Source organism: Trematomus bernacchii, unplaced genomic scaffold (assembly GCF_902827165.1).
Source record: "Trematomus bernacchii unplaced genomic scaffold, fTreBer1.1, whole genome shotgun sequence".
NCBI classification, from domain to species: Eukaryota; Metazoa; Chordata; class Actinopteri; order Perciformes; family Nototheniidae; genus Trematomus; species Trematomus bernacchii.
The window spans coordinates 7,648,115-7,663,179 of record NW_022987648.1 but is presented as its reverse complement, the minus strand read 5'-3'; the positions used below and the strand labels follow the sequence as shown (position 1 = coordinate 7,663,179).

Here is a 15,065-nt window from a genome sequence, read left to right as displayed (position 1 = left end):
AATGAACTCGATAAATTGCCATTTACATGAGGATGTGACTAGCAGTTATAGTTTTATTATATATTATCATTATGTCAGTGGTCTAAAATGGTCATACAACGGTGCAGACAATATTATCGTTTATCGCAATAATTTCCGGGAAAATGTATCCAACAAAATTAATTATCGTGAGAGGCCTATACATGAAACACACACACACAAACAAATCTACAGACTTACTCCAAACTGCCAAGTATATTAATTAACACACTCTCACTCTGATATACTCTTTGACTCATTTTGGCCTAGTAGAACCAGGGCCGTATCCAGGATTTCCTAAATACCGAGGTCCAAACATGCTAGGGGGGTTCGGGGTATACTCCCCCGAGATTTCCGGGATTTTCATGATCTAGTTAGGTGCTTTTTAAGTCCTGTGGGGGGTCACAAATTGGATAATATATCGATTTCAAACCATGTCAGTGGGCTGCAGCATAAATTATTTTGAATCAGTTAATTGTTACTATTATTGATCTGGACATGCAGAAGAGGCTAAAATGATCACAAAACATTGTCAACATTCATTTTCCATGTCTCTCTCCTTTCCATAACCTGCACCCTCTCTTCCATCTTCTTTAGTCTCTCTGTCCTCTAATCTTTCTCTTTGTTCAATCTCTCCCTCGTTGTTCACTTTTTGCTCACTCCTGTCGCTCCTGCCAGTGAATTAAAAGCAATTCAACAATTTAGTTCATTTCACTTGTTTGTTTGCATTTTTCTTTTTTTTAAATCTGTTTTGTTTGATTCTCAAAAGAGAACAAAGATGTAATCAAATTGTGTTTTATACAATTGTATGTTATTATGACATCATAACTGCAATAGATGTAATTTTTTTTTAAATTATGCATATTGTCTATTGTAAATGAAGACTAAGTTATAGATAGATAGATAGATAGATAGATAGATAGATAGATGGGGTTATTAAGCCTACATTATTTGTGTGTGACTGTACCTGCAGTTCCTCCCTGACTTCCATCACTTTCTCTCTCTCTCTCTCTCTTTCTCTCTGCCTGTCCTGTCTCTTCCTTACCAAAGCTGAGCTTCGACTGACGTAGTCTTTTCATTATATCTGAGTCAGTGTAAAAAGAAAACAATACAATGTTATATCTTCAATGTTTTACTCAAATTGAAATGAAAGAAAAGCATTACAACGTTTGTTAAAAGGTAATCCTTCTGACATTGGATGAATGAAATTAACTTTAGCTCTCTAGCTAGTTTATTCACGCAATTTAAACCAAAGTATAGCCTATAGCTGCAATATAATCAATCAATCAATCAATCAATCAATCAATGTTTATTTATATAGCCCAATATGTTACATTTGTCTCAGTGGACTTCACAGTTTGTACAGAATATCAGTATGACAATACGACACCCTCTGTCCTTATACCCTCACATCGTACAAGGAAAAACTTCCGGAGAAAACCCACAGTTTAAAGGGGAAAATGGGAGAAACTTCAGGGAGAGCAACAGAGGAGGGATCCCTCTCCCAGGACGGACAGACGTGCAATAGATGCCGTGTGTAAATTGAAAAGATAATACATTTGCAACATAGGTAGTCCAAATGTTTGGAAATGCATGTGTCTATAATAAGAAGATGAATCCACAAGGATATCCATCCAGGACTTATGATCCAGGACCACAGCAGGCACAGCCACGACTCAAGATCCAGGGCTCGCGATCCAGGACTCAGGACCACAGCAACACGATCAGCCATGACTCCGGATCCCGGCGTATATAGACACCAAAAAAGAAATTTGGGGAAGCTGGGTTATTCGGAACATGAGAGTACACAGGTACAGACAGACAGAAGGAAGAAGTAAGGTGTCCCCCGACAAACTAAGCCTATAGCAGCAAAACTAGGGGCTGAATCTAATCAGCCCTAACTATAAGCTTTATCAAAAAGGAAAGTCTTAAGCGCACTCTTAAAAACGGATAGGGTGTCTGCCGCCCGAACACAAACTGGAAGCTGATTCCACAAATGTGGAGCTTGATAAGAAAAGGCTCTGGCTCCCATTGTACTTTTAGAGACTCTAGGAACAACCAACAACCCTGCATTCTTGGAACGCAATGCCCTAGTAGGACAGTAGGGTATAATGAGTTCTTTAAGGTAAGATGGCGCCTGCCCATTAAGGGCTTTGTAGGCGAGAAGAAGAATTTTAAATTCTATCCTGTGTTCTATAGGGAGCCAGTGTAAGGCAGCCAGAACAGGAGTAATGTGGTCCCTTTTCCAAACTAGTTAGTACACGTGCTGCAGCGTTTTGAATCAGCTGAAGCGACTTAACTGATTTCTTGGTACACCCTGATAATAAAGAGTTACAATAATCCAGCCTTGAAGTAACAAATGCATGGACTAGTTTCTCTGCATCGTTTTGAGGCAAGGTATGCCTGATTTTTGCAATGTTACGTAGATGGAAGTAGGCGGTCCTTGAAATTGATTTTATGTGGGCGTTAAAAGATAAATCCTGATCAAATATAACACCAAGATTCCTTACAGTCTCACTGGAGGCCAAATTAATGCCATCCATAGTTAATATATCTTTAGATAATTTGTTTCGTAGATTCTTTGAGCCGAGTACAATAACTTCAGTTTTGGCCGTGTTTAACATCAAAAAGTTTAAGGTCATCCACGTTTTTAAGTCCTTGAGGCAGTCTTGAATTTTATTTAGATGATTAATTTCATCAGGCTTGATTGATAAATATAGTTGAGTATCATCCGCATAACAATGAAAATGTACAGAATGATTCCTTATAATATTGCCTAACGGAAGCATATATAATGTGAACAAAATAGGTCCAAGCACTGAGCCCTGTGGCACTCCATGGCTAACTTTGGTCTGCATGGAAGATTCATCGTTGACACATACAAACTGAGAGCGTTCAGATAGATAGGACCTAAACCAGCCTAAAGCAGTTCCCTGTATGCCAACTAAGTGCTCTAGTCTTTGCAATAAGATGTCATGGTCGATAGTATCAAATGCAGCACTGAGATCGAGCAAAACAAGAATAGAGACAAGTCCTTTGTCTGAGGCTATTAGAAGGTCATTTGTGACTTTAACCAGAGCTGTCTCTGTGCTATGATGTGTTCTAAAGCCAGACTGAAAATCTTCAAATAAATCATTGTTTTTTAAAGGAGACCTATCATGCAAAATGCACTTTTGTACGTCTTTTATACATGAATATGTGTCCCCGGTGTTCCAGGGAACTCACCAAGTGTCAGAAAACACAACCCTCTCTATTTTCCTCCATACCCAAATCTCTAAAAAAGGGGCTGCAACGGATCTGATAAAAACTGATCCAGATTTGAACACTGTCCTGACGTCAGGACGGTGGCGCTACGGCTATTGGGCCAACTCCACCAATCAGGAGGAGACAGCCACGGCCATTGCTGTTCGAAAGCGCTGGAGACGCTGTAGTACATATGCCAGGCCTGTAAGTGGCGCTGTAGTCTGCCACAAAAGCAGTGAAGAAGACTTGGTTACCATGGTTATCCTTCTGTTTATTCTCCGCTGTGGCTTTCTTTCTTCCTCCCCGAGGCAAGCGTTTGCTCCCGCTGCAATGCAATCCCTCCCCGTCGAGGCAAGCACTGTAATTCTCTCCGGTTAGTCCACCAGCAGATGACAAACACCCACCTCTCCGCCTCTTCCAAGGAACGAGGGGACCGTGCGGCAGAGTTTCAGTTTCAGTTTCAGTTTGTTTCGCCGGTCAAGATGTCCGTTAAAGTTTAAATCTTCCGGACAAAATTAGAAAAGTGCCGGTCAAAGGTCTTCTTTGTTATTTATTGAGCTTTAAAACAAATGAATAACGACTCTATATAATAAAACACGGAGATCTCTTTTTCTCCTTCTTCTATATTCATTGAGAGTAATATGCCAAATTAAACGAGATTCTTCAAGTTTAGTGGAACGCCATATCCTTTCAAGTTGTCTCGACTTTTGCTTTATTTTGCGGGTTTCGGCATTATGCCATGCTAATCTATGTTTTATTTTCTTCTTTTTCAAAGGAGCAACAGAGTCTAATTGTATTCACAGCGCATCTGTAGCACTATCAACAACATGATCAATTTGGGGTGGTGTGCATTTTGTATAAGTTTCCTCCCTTACATACAGACAAGCTATCGAGTTAAGTATTGATGGAATCTCTTCCTTAAATGTGGCTATAGCACTAACAGATAGGTTTCTGCTGCAGGAACTTTTGACTAATGGTTTGTAGTCTAGTAACAGTACTTCAAAAGTTACTAAGAAATGGTCGGATAAAGCAGGATTATGCGGTTCGACCAATAGTTGCTCAATTTCAATACCATAAGTCAGAACAAGGTCGAGAGTGTGATTATAACAGTGGGTTGGTTTATTTACACTCTGACGGAAACCAACAGAATCTAATATAGAGTTAAATGCAACAGTAAGGCTATTTTTATCATCGTCAACATGAATATTAAAGTCACCTACGATAATTACTTTATCTGTTTTAAGTACCAAAGTTGATAAAAACTCAGAGAATTCTGATAAGAATTCTGAATAAGGACCTGGTGCACGGACGGTACACTGTAACAAATAAGATTGGCTGCAAAGTTTTCCAGGTCGGATGCTTAAGACTAAAAACAAGACTTTCAAAGGAGGTATCATTTAATTTTGGTTTAGTATTGATAAGTACATTTGAGTCAAAGAACTGCAACTCCACCTCCTCGGCCTGTGCCTCAAGCAATATGAGTATTGAGATGGCTGGGTGGAGTGTGCATGTTGTCGGACGTCCACTGACTAACGTAGTGCGTTCACACAGGATCTGCTGGTCATATGATGTCCTGATGAACAGAAACACAAGCAGCCCACTGGACTCAGATCTCTAGATACCTCATCACTCCTCCGCTGCTCCGATACAAGTCCGGGCTGCAGTGGTTTGTTGATATATGTCGTCTTCTTCTGTTTGCTTTAATCGAGGCGACGTAGTTATGCAGCGCCCCCATCGTCAGTAAATGGAAGTACTACAAATAATGCTGTTAAGTCAACATTGTAAATAACCAGCCAAAAACGATCGCCGGTTCATCTTGTTTTTGGCGTGAGAATAGTTTGGGCAGCGTGAGAGCGTGAGATTGAGAGTGAAAGCGTGTGTCACACGCCAGATGCGTGAGAGTTGGCAACCCTGCTTTAAGCTGCTGTCACAAGATATGCAATTTGCGCACCGCAAGGTTGCTAGCAGAGACTTGTGACCAAAACAGCTGCCTAAGTTTTATCTCTTTGGTTTTATGTCTATGGTTATTTCCCTGCTAGCTTGCACTAAGTGTTAAGTGAGAAGTAAAGAAAAGCTGTGCTATGAAAGTTAGCTTTTGCTAACTTTAGATCCATAACAATGCAAGCTAAGTAGCCTAACAGCAGGGACAGTTAGCTACATAGCTAGCAGTGAGTGAGCATTCAGACACCGGCCGACACACTCAACCGGACTTGTGTGCCTGACTCTACCAACATGCTTTCATGATTCTGTTTAGATATGCAAGTATAAGCCATGATAGCTTATTTTATTAACACGCTAATTTGATATGAAAATCAATGGAGGCTGAGTTAACTACTTCTCTTTGTATGAAAACCTACCGTCCATGACTGCCCCTGAGCTGTGTTTTATTCGTTAACTTCATATTTTTCACTTCCTAAAACATTTATTTTCCTCTCATATTAACAGTGTGGATCATTGAGACAGCATGGTGTCCAGAGGTCTTATCCCGTTTTCCCACTTCCTCTGAGGGGACAGCACGGAGGGGGGGCATGAAGAAAGACCTGCACCAGCTTCATCCACGCTGGGCGTTGCTGTTATCACTTGCTCAGTGTCATTTCATTTGACCAAATGTCTTTACTTATACATTTAATAGATTTTATTATTATCCACCTTTTTGTTTTATGTCCTTATATTTAAAACATTCTTTGAGACTTCATCTTCTGGTTCAAATTTCAATAAATGTAATTTGTATAATCACTCTTTTGTCTTTATTCTACATGAAAATGTTAGAGATTCCATTCAAATCGGTTGATTATTCATATCTTCCTCAGGCTAGGAATAGTATGTCGAATTTTTAATGCTAAATGTATATCATTTTCTCACAGGATATAGAATGAGACAACACAGTTTGTATCCATTGTGTATGAATGCTTCAGCTCTTCAGACCAACATAGTAAGATGTGAGCATGTTCCTAATTGTGTTGGTATGCAGCCTAGGTCTGGTCTGTTTAATAAAGCAAATCTGCCACTTTTATATTGTAGAATTTGTTACATTAAAGCAGTCTTTAATTGTTTGTCCTAAACATAGCAATATATGCTTTTGAAATGTAACATGTCTTTGAAAAAATAACAGTATACAGTTTATATTGTGTATCACCTTTAGGTTGAAAATACATAGATGTGTTTTTTTTATCTATAAAATAAATAGATAGACAGACAGACACTTTATCGATCCCAAATTGGGAAATTATTTTACAGCAGCAGTGTGTTCAGGTATTAAAATATTTAAAGTTGGAATAAAATATAAACTACACAACACAAGTATAATGCACAGCAATCCATAAGATAAGTCTGATATGTTCATGAAAACTCCACAGGAGGCACCAACACAAATGTGGCCGAGTGGACTCCGGAGTTTGCTGCATGAGTTGCACTGTATGATCTGTGGTGTAGTGGGCTGTCACTAAAAAACTGAGTAGCCAATGGGGACGCACCCCTGAAAGTCCCGCCCACCTGGGACATTTGTGTCAGAATCGAAAACAAAAAATGAAGGAGCGCAAACGAGAGAGCTGCAGCGAGAGCAAAAGTCTGATCATTGAGAAAGAAGCAAAGAGAACTGCAAACAAAAAGATATGTTAAAACAAAAGAAAAAGACTTATAGTTTACATGATTACACAAATGATTTGTTTGCAATTTATAGTTTTATTTTTTAAATAAAATGTATTTTGCTTGACTCAGTTTTTTTTTCTCTTGAACTCTTAGTTTTGCTTGATTCTGAGAAAGTGTTGCTTTATCTTAATGACACAAAACTAATCCCATACTTTTCTATTTTGAGTGCAACGATTGGTGGCAATTTTGAGCGGTAGGCGACGCTCAAGGTTTCACTTCCACCCAGTTAGGTGGCACCGCTCTCCATAGGAAATCACGAGTCGTTTTACTGTTGGTTATGTTTAGACAGCTAAAGAAGGCTGTGTCCTATGTGAATGTGGTTTTCAGCATGTTGTGAAGTCTTGGCCCTAAAAGGCCAAATAAATCTAATAAATGGTGGTTTTTAAACTTAATGCTGTTGCTTTATTGCCTTTAATGATGAGGGATTTCATGTAATATAAGGTTTTGAATGAACATGTGAGGACTGCAAAGCTTAGAAAATGAGGCGGACAAATATCACAGACATTTTTGAATCAGGAGAATGAAATACCGAATTATCATCCTCATTCAAGTCAGAGATAATACAGCACACGTCTGTAGAACAATAGCTTACCAGCAGGCAGGCTCACCAACAGCAGCACAAGTGATTTATGGCTCCAGGGGAGAGACTTGGCTATGATCCTGTAGTCGGAACAGTGTGTTGAGAACAATGATGATGGAGGAACAAATCTCGTGCTATCAGCTCCAACTCTGCACATTCTGGACCTTGAAACAGAAGCCAGGAGTTAGGAGGGAGAATCTGGACAATATTTCATTTTGTTGAGATATTTTTGCAGCCATCTGCAGAGTTTAGACACACAGTTTGTTTTCATACTGAATATGATTTGATGTATTGCATATGCAGTTCTCTTTCCAACTGCACACTATCCTCACCCTGAAAGGAAAGAAATGTTGAGGTGTGAAATTGGGAATCACTTGGAGCGCTATGCACTCATCTCTTTTATCAGTTGGAGCATTTTAATGGGATTTCCTATTCCATGTGTTCTGTGCATGTGGGTTCCATCTTGTGTGGGGAACTCATTCGGTCATCTCCCACAGAGAGAGAGGTTTAGGGCTCAAAACAGCCTCCCTTTCACACATCATTTTCAGTATGCAACCAGAGAAAACACACATAGACACCTACTCACATGAGCATATTTATAAATCTGCTTTATACATTTGTATTATCTTCCTAAGATTGATGAGTAAATTCATCAGTATTTTCAAATGACACACATGCATGCACACACACACACTTAATTATATAATCCACCTCTAATAGAAATGCATTACATTTTGAATGCATACTTTCATAATTTGAATGTCATTAATCCACTTTGTAATTGATATTTATTTTTCATTATAAGAACAAATTCCATTATCCAACTGTAGCATATGTTATCATTACAATAAAAATTGCCAGCTTCTAGCACTCATTATAGTTTCTTGTTTACATTTGGCGCATAACTAAATGATTGTATTCCATCATATTATTTGATTGATTTCCATATTATTTTGAAAATCCCACTCGAACTTGTATCCATGTGTCTTGTGTGTATAGTGGATTTTATTTATAATGAAAAGTATAAAGTTAAAGAAACTAGAATTTAAATAGTTAAAAGCTTTCTCATTCATTTGTTTTAGACACTAGGGGGCACCAAATAAGACGGTAAACACAACACTAACATATTCTTATTCTTTAAAGCTGTAATGGCTAACACGCAAATATTTGTCATTAACACATCCAGCCGGCACAGAGCCACATTACCATTCATCACCTGATGAATAAAAATCCCATATTTACTCTGTCTAAAACAAAGGTAATATCCGGCTTATTTAAGTTTATGACAAATACTAAACCCGCTAGATGTCAGCTACTGTGCCGTGAAGTTTATCAGAGCTTCTGGGTTGAAAACAGCGATCTGCTGCTGCAAACTATCTGAGATTAAACCACACAGTAAAGCTGCAAGCTGTAAAACCCCTAAATGACCCGTAAAAAGGCTTTATGGAGCTAAAGAAAACTGCTTAGTTGGGTGATAATTCTCTGTTGGTTGGTCCCTTTGAAAAACCACTTTTACATTGCATTGCACATAGTTACTTGATCATTCTCAATTGTAGAAATGTAAATTAGTTTAGTTTAAATCCAGGAACACCCGACATGAACTGACTTTTTCCTCCAACGTTCACATATGTTTTGCAGTGAGGTTTGTTGCACCTATTGAATAATTTAGGAAACACAGTGGACAACTCATTGGATTACCCCTATACAAGACCCAAAGATTATATGACAACAGAACATAGTGTGTGTTAGGTCACTAAACCAAAGCAGAAACAAAACAGCAGAAGTAATAATATAGCCAAAAATTGCAACAGAAGGTTGCAGACATGGTGGTTGATGGGTAGACAGAATTGCCATTCAATTCTGGCTGATTCACTGATTTCCGTGCAAAACATGCCGGAAACATCTGCAACACAAGGACTTCCTTGGGGTGGGCGGGTACAGTGAGTCATGTAATACAATCCAGAAAGTCCAGTTGCAGTAACATTAATGTCATATACAGTAGACTCATTAGATGCAAAAAAACTGCACCAAGGTTTGTATTATTCCAAACAGTTATCCAGTGGAGAAAACGTGATGGAGTGCTGTATCCGTGCCCTTTAAGCAGAGAAAATATTATAAAGTAACATTACAAAAATTGTGAAGACCCCCTCGTGGGTGCCCATTCCATTGATTAATATGATAAAGTGGCTTCGAGGGTGTCCGTCAAGCAGATAAAGCCTGATAAGGTGCCTTTGAGGGTGGATTCCTAGTCGAGAAGATTTTATAAAGTGACCCCCAAGGGTGGCCTTCCAGCGGAGAGATTTTATAAAGTCTCCTCTGCGCAAATAAAACGTGATAAAGTGTCTTTGAGGGTGCCCTCTTAGTGAAAATAACATGATCAAATGTCCTTGAAGGTGCTCTTCCAGTGGAGACAACTTTACCCAGAGAGGGCCCTGTGAGAAGAGATAATGTGATAAAGTGGCTTCGAGAGTGTCCTTCTAAGGGAGAACATTTGTCAAAGTGTCCCTCGGATTCGCCCTTCCAGTGGAGAAAACATGTTAAAGTACCTTGAGGGTGCCCTTACAGCGGAGAGACGTCATGAAGTCCACTCTCAGCAAATACAACTTGATCAAGTGTCCTTAAGGGTGCCTTTTTATTATATAAAAACTGATAAAATGTACCTGCTGGTTTATCTTCTGGAAAAAAAATATATGTGTGAAAGTGCCCTAAATCGTTATGCCAAAAGAAAAAGTGCCCAATAGGGTGCCCTGCCAGTGGAGATGTGATGCAGTGCCAAATAAGCTGCTAGAAAGTTCATTTTTTACCTGAGTCATATATGAGTCATATAAATATCGAAATCATATCTGGGGTTTAGACCTTATGCTGGCATCACTGCCCAAGCACTGATATTGTTTTTAATATTTGATTCCGTGCCAGCCCCTCAGACAGCCTGAGTCTACCACTGAACCAGAGGGATGTGTTGTGTTTATTGAACACAGTCATTAGTTAATGTATAAGTTGCTAATGAGAAAGTCCTACTAAATTAAAGAACGTTGTATACAGACATGCAGTAGACACATTGATACACATGTAAACCTCTCGTCTCTGATGTACCTTAGTACTAAGATCTAAATGCTGCATCTTAAATCATTGATTCTACGTTTGCCTACCAGTGTAAACTACCATTCTCTTATATTTTATTCAAGGCTTTCCTGAGCAAAAAATGAATCACATAGGAGTCTGGAGCTCACTCACACGGACATTGAATCAGCTTCTCGCCATTACCAAGATGAAAAGTCATGTCGTTGTGGCCTTTGATCTTCTGTTTCTCTACATCCTGTAGCTGGATAATGAATCAGCGACCACGCTTCTGTATAATATTTCCCTGCATGGATTCCATAATTGTATTTCAAAGCAAGGCCTCAGCTGAGACAAGTCCGACTCAACGGTCTTACTGATGGATCTGTGACTGCATGTGTGAATAAATCCTCTCCAAGGTCTCAACATGTGACCTTGTTAGCGGAATTAAGCCATGCATTTGATACATCACGGTTGAGGTGATTCCGTTAACATCATGGTCACTGTAGTGTTAAAATAGCTGCATGTATCAGAAAGTGATGCCATTAAGTGGACGTTTAAAGACTGAGCAGTACTGTGGAAACTCATCGGCTTTCGTAAGGCAACGGACCATGATGCCCTTCAGGGTGGTCCCAGTCGAGTTCTCTATTCTCCAGAATGAACGGTATACCATAAAAAAGTAGCATAGTACAGCAACATTTAGAAAGTGCTATAAAGGCTTTTCATCCTATACCTTTTTCCGCATTAGAGCCACAAAATTCAAACTGGAAATGGTCCCAACCCCCTTATAAGGCATTTTGAGAATGTGGCCGGAACATTTAGACTGAGAACTGATTTATTCCCGTTTTACATCATGTGTTCTCAAAGGTATTTTGCCTATAACTAAGCAGAGACTCTGTTGTTGTTGTTAAAGATACCTTGAACCAAGGTTCTGAGCAAGGTTTGGTTTTGATGCCTCTGACAGTGACAGCCACATAATTACATATCCAGCAGCCATGAATCCTGAGTTTAACAGCCACACTGAGAATCAAAGGAAGTTCACTGCAGAAAGTCAGTGATAGAGACAGGCTGCAGCGAGAAAGCAACCAGTGACTTCTGACAGGAAACTCAAGACTTATGGCAATACATACAACCCACACAAACATACATGTGTGTTACCTATACACCTTTATGTCACAGAGGAAGATTTAACTCTTATGATTAGCGAGCTGTAAACATCGTTTCCACAACCACATTTTCCTACCATGCTTATGCCTCTGCGTTTAACATTACTTTTCAGTCAGTAACGGGAGGTTACGTATTGTAACCCTAGTTCTGTAAGCACAGGTGGAGCCCTCTACTAGACTCTATGGGTACTACTCTCATCAATGATACGCGAGCGTTCACACACTGAAGTTATATAAACGTAGCCAGCCAATCAGGGCGAGCCTGCCTGAATGCATGCGCAGGCTCACAGTATATAAGGCAGCTACACCTCCTGACTGTCATCCTACACCCTCTTCAGCGAGCGGCATAGGGAAGACAGACCCCCTAGGTAGAGGGCTCCGCCTGTGCTTATAGAACTAGGGTTACAATACGTAACACACCACGTGTAGAGTGTGCACGGACCCCAGTGGGGAAAGGCTCTCCCCGCCCGCCCGCAGGCAGGCGTGGAGAGCCCTCCACCCCTGTATGGGGTGGAAGACTAAAGCCGTCTAGCTGTATAACCTTTCAGGAAGAAGAGCTCCAGAGGCTCAAACGGTTCTGTAACCAAAGCCTCGAGCACCAATGGCAGTTCTTATTGCGGGGTGGAGACATGCACCACTGGGCGCTGTCTCCTGATCTCCTGCAAAAAACGCTTCATAAGCGGTTGGCTAAAGACTGGTCTGCAGTTGGGATCAGGAACATAATCTGGTACATGCTCTGAGACAATATGACAGTGATCTCCTTTAACCATGCCCCCGGTACCGGCGGCAAAACGCAACATATTGCAAGAAACAGCGTCTGAGGGCTTCTTAACATTTAACAAACTATGAATGTGTCATACCCACTTAACGGGAAGAAACTCGCTATCAGACAATATTAACAATTTTTAGCTAAACGAAACACAAGGGTCATACCAAGCCTCTGGATTAGCCCTGAGCAAAAAAATGCTAACGCACTTAGCACAGAACTCACGGTAGAGATACCTTATTACTTATCGGATCTGCAGTATCATCACTGAGCGACCAAAACTCGCGTCAGGGGAAGCAAACCCAGACAACACACAACGTAGCTTTACGGGACCAAAACGGAAAATAGGTCTTACCGTTGCTGTTTTCTGATCAAAAGTTGTGTTCAATGGCATTAAAACGCATAAAACGCTGCTGAAGGTTAATTCAATGTGTCTGTGTCACTTTGAAATGATTACTAATAATCCATCTTCATGTTTATTTCAATAACGGAGATTTCATATTAGCTGCTACGAGAATGTATGACAGCTTCCGGTTTTGGGCATTCTGGCTACGCATCACTCATTCACCAATGGGTAATGTTTAGATGGATTTTAGGAACTTACCCTTGATTCTATTGGCTCTAACGGTTAAAAAGAGGTGTCAATCATCAAAATCGACCAAGGGGGGCCAGAGATATGGAAAATGCACCCAAATGACCCCAGAAGTGTTTGTTTTTTTCTAAATCTCTCTAAAAAGGTCAAATGTCACTTGTTTTGCATCAATCTTAATACAGGGTACTTGTTATATGTTATAGTTTGGATTCCTAAAGCTTTTAGTCTCCGATCCCATCATTCAAGGGTGGTTTTCACTATAAGTAATGGTTTCTTTTGGACGGACACTATAATTTACATTTATTTACTATGTTCAATCTGAATTTACTGTAAAATAAAAAATATCTATAATGATTCTGACTTTTCTACATCCAGCTCACAGGTTTATCATTGCTTTGAGAAAAAAGATTATTAATGTACCCCTTTTAGAAGTGAAGATATAGTCATTTGTTCTGGGAATGTCATTTTCGAGCCTGAGACCTGAAAAACAGGCTCGGGGCTTAACTGGTTAATCCTCTGCTCTAAACCACCTCTACTAAAGGCAACTTGCCCATTTTCGCAGAGGTACTACGCTCGCCAAAACAGCTGATTCAGCAGGCACAGTAGCCAAATGGCAGAAATCTATGGAAAACAACTTAAAGAACATCCTATTATCATAATGTCATAATAAAGGAGGAATGTGCAGACAGCTGTATTCAGCAACAGCTTTGTGAGCCAATTTTAGCGGCATTCAATATTTCAGTTTTTTCTCTGTAGTGGGGTATAAACAAAAGAAATGTCTTCACTAGAATGATAGAGAGGTGTTATGAAATCCTATACAGGTCCCAAAATACATCATCTTATGTCTTTATTTGAATGAACAAGCGAATAAAAATATATGAATCTCATTGCCAAAGCATTTTTTTAGCTGTCTTACCATTAGACATGACAACGTCGTCACAGGTGGGTTCTAAATGTGTTTTTCATTCAGCACATAATCTCTTCTCTTATGTATTACATGTTTGGGAGGATCTTAACTTTGCTTGTTACGTGCAGGCTTTTATTCCCAGGATTATCACGCTGAGTGACGGCCAACGGTTTTTCTTTGCGATGGGAATTCTCGAGCCTGCGGGCCTCCGATAACAAGAACTCAAATTGGCAGTGTCTTTAAAGAGAGTCGATTAAAATGAAAAGGATGGGAGTTCTAAATTAGTCTCTAGGAGAGGTGGCTCGTAGTTTGACTAATGGCTTTTGCTGAATGTGTAATGATGAGTCATTTGTGTTGACCTGATCTGTCATCCAAAGTGCAAAAAAGCATATCGAGAAGCTATGATAGGAAGGACATTTCTTTAGAAATGACAGAATAAAAGCCCAAAAGAATTATGAAAGATAAGCACAAACCTGTGTGATATTGTCTTAAACAAACGCTCAAGACGTTAAATTATAACGTTGAAGGTGGGGAACTTTGCTTACGATTTTAAATGGACGTTCATTAATTGTTTGCCTTTGTTGGTTCCGACTGCTGATCACAATTGTTCTGTTTCCTATTATTGTTATATTCATGGAGTTATTATGATAAATCTTTATTTGTAAAGCAATTTTTATACAGAGGATGCACCTCAAAGTGCTTTGCCATACAACACAACACAAGAGAAATAAAAACAAGACATTGAATTTAGGTCAAAGGTTAAAACATATAAGCACCCATGCAGCATGTACTGTACATGATACTTACACAATTCCAAGAAGGTAAAAAAAGAGAAAACAATAAAATAATCAAAAAGTAAGCAACAGATAACCCACTCATTAAAAGTATGACAGAAATAAGAAACTATTAATAATTACAATATTGTAATCATTCAAAAAATATATAAACACATACTGTATAAATAAACAAAAAAAGACCATAAAAGATCAATTATGTGGTGCAGGAATGCATCCTAAATCTTAAAAATTAGTTAGCATTTCACCACTTCTGGTCTGTCGTCTCAAAGTCAATGGTTTTTTTTGTGAGTT

At 39.4% G+C, this 15,065-nt stretch overlaps 1 pseudogene; it reads right to left on the bottom strand.

Annotated features, from left to right (window-relative positions):
- Positions 1 to 1,915: 1,915 nt before the first annotated feature.
- LOC117485867 lies at positions 1,916 to 4,771 on the bottom strand (annotated as a pseudogene).
- Positions 4,772 to 15,065: the final 10,294 nt, after the last annotated feature.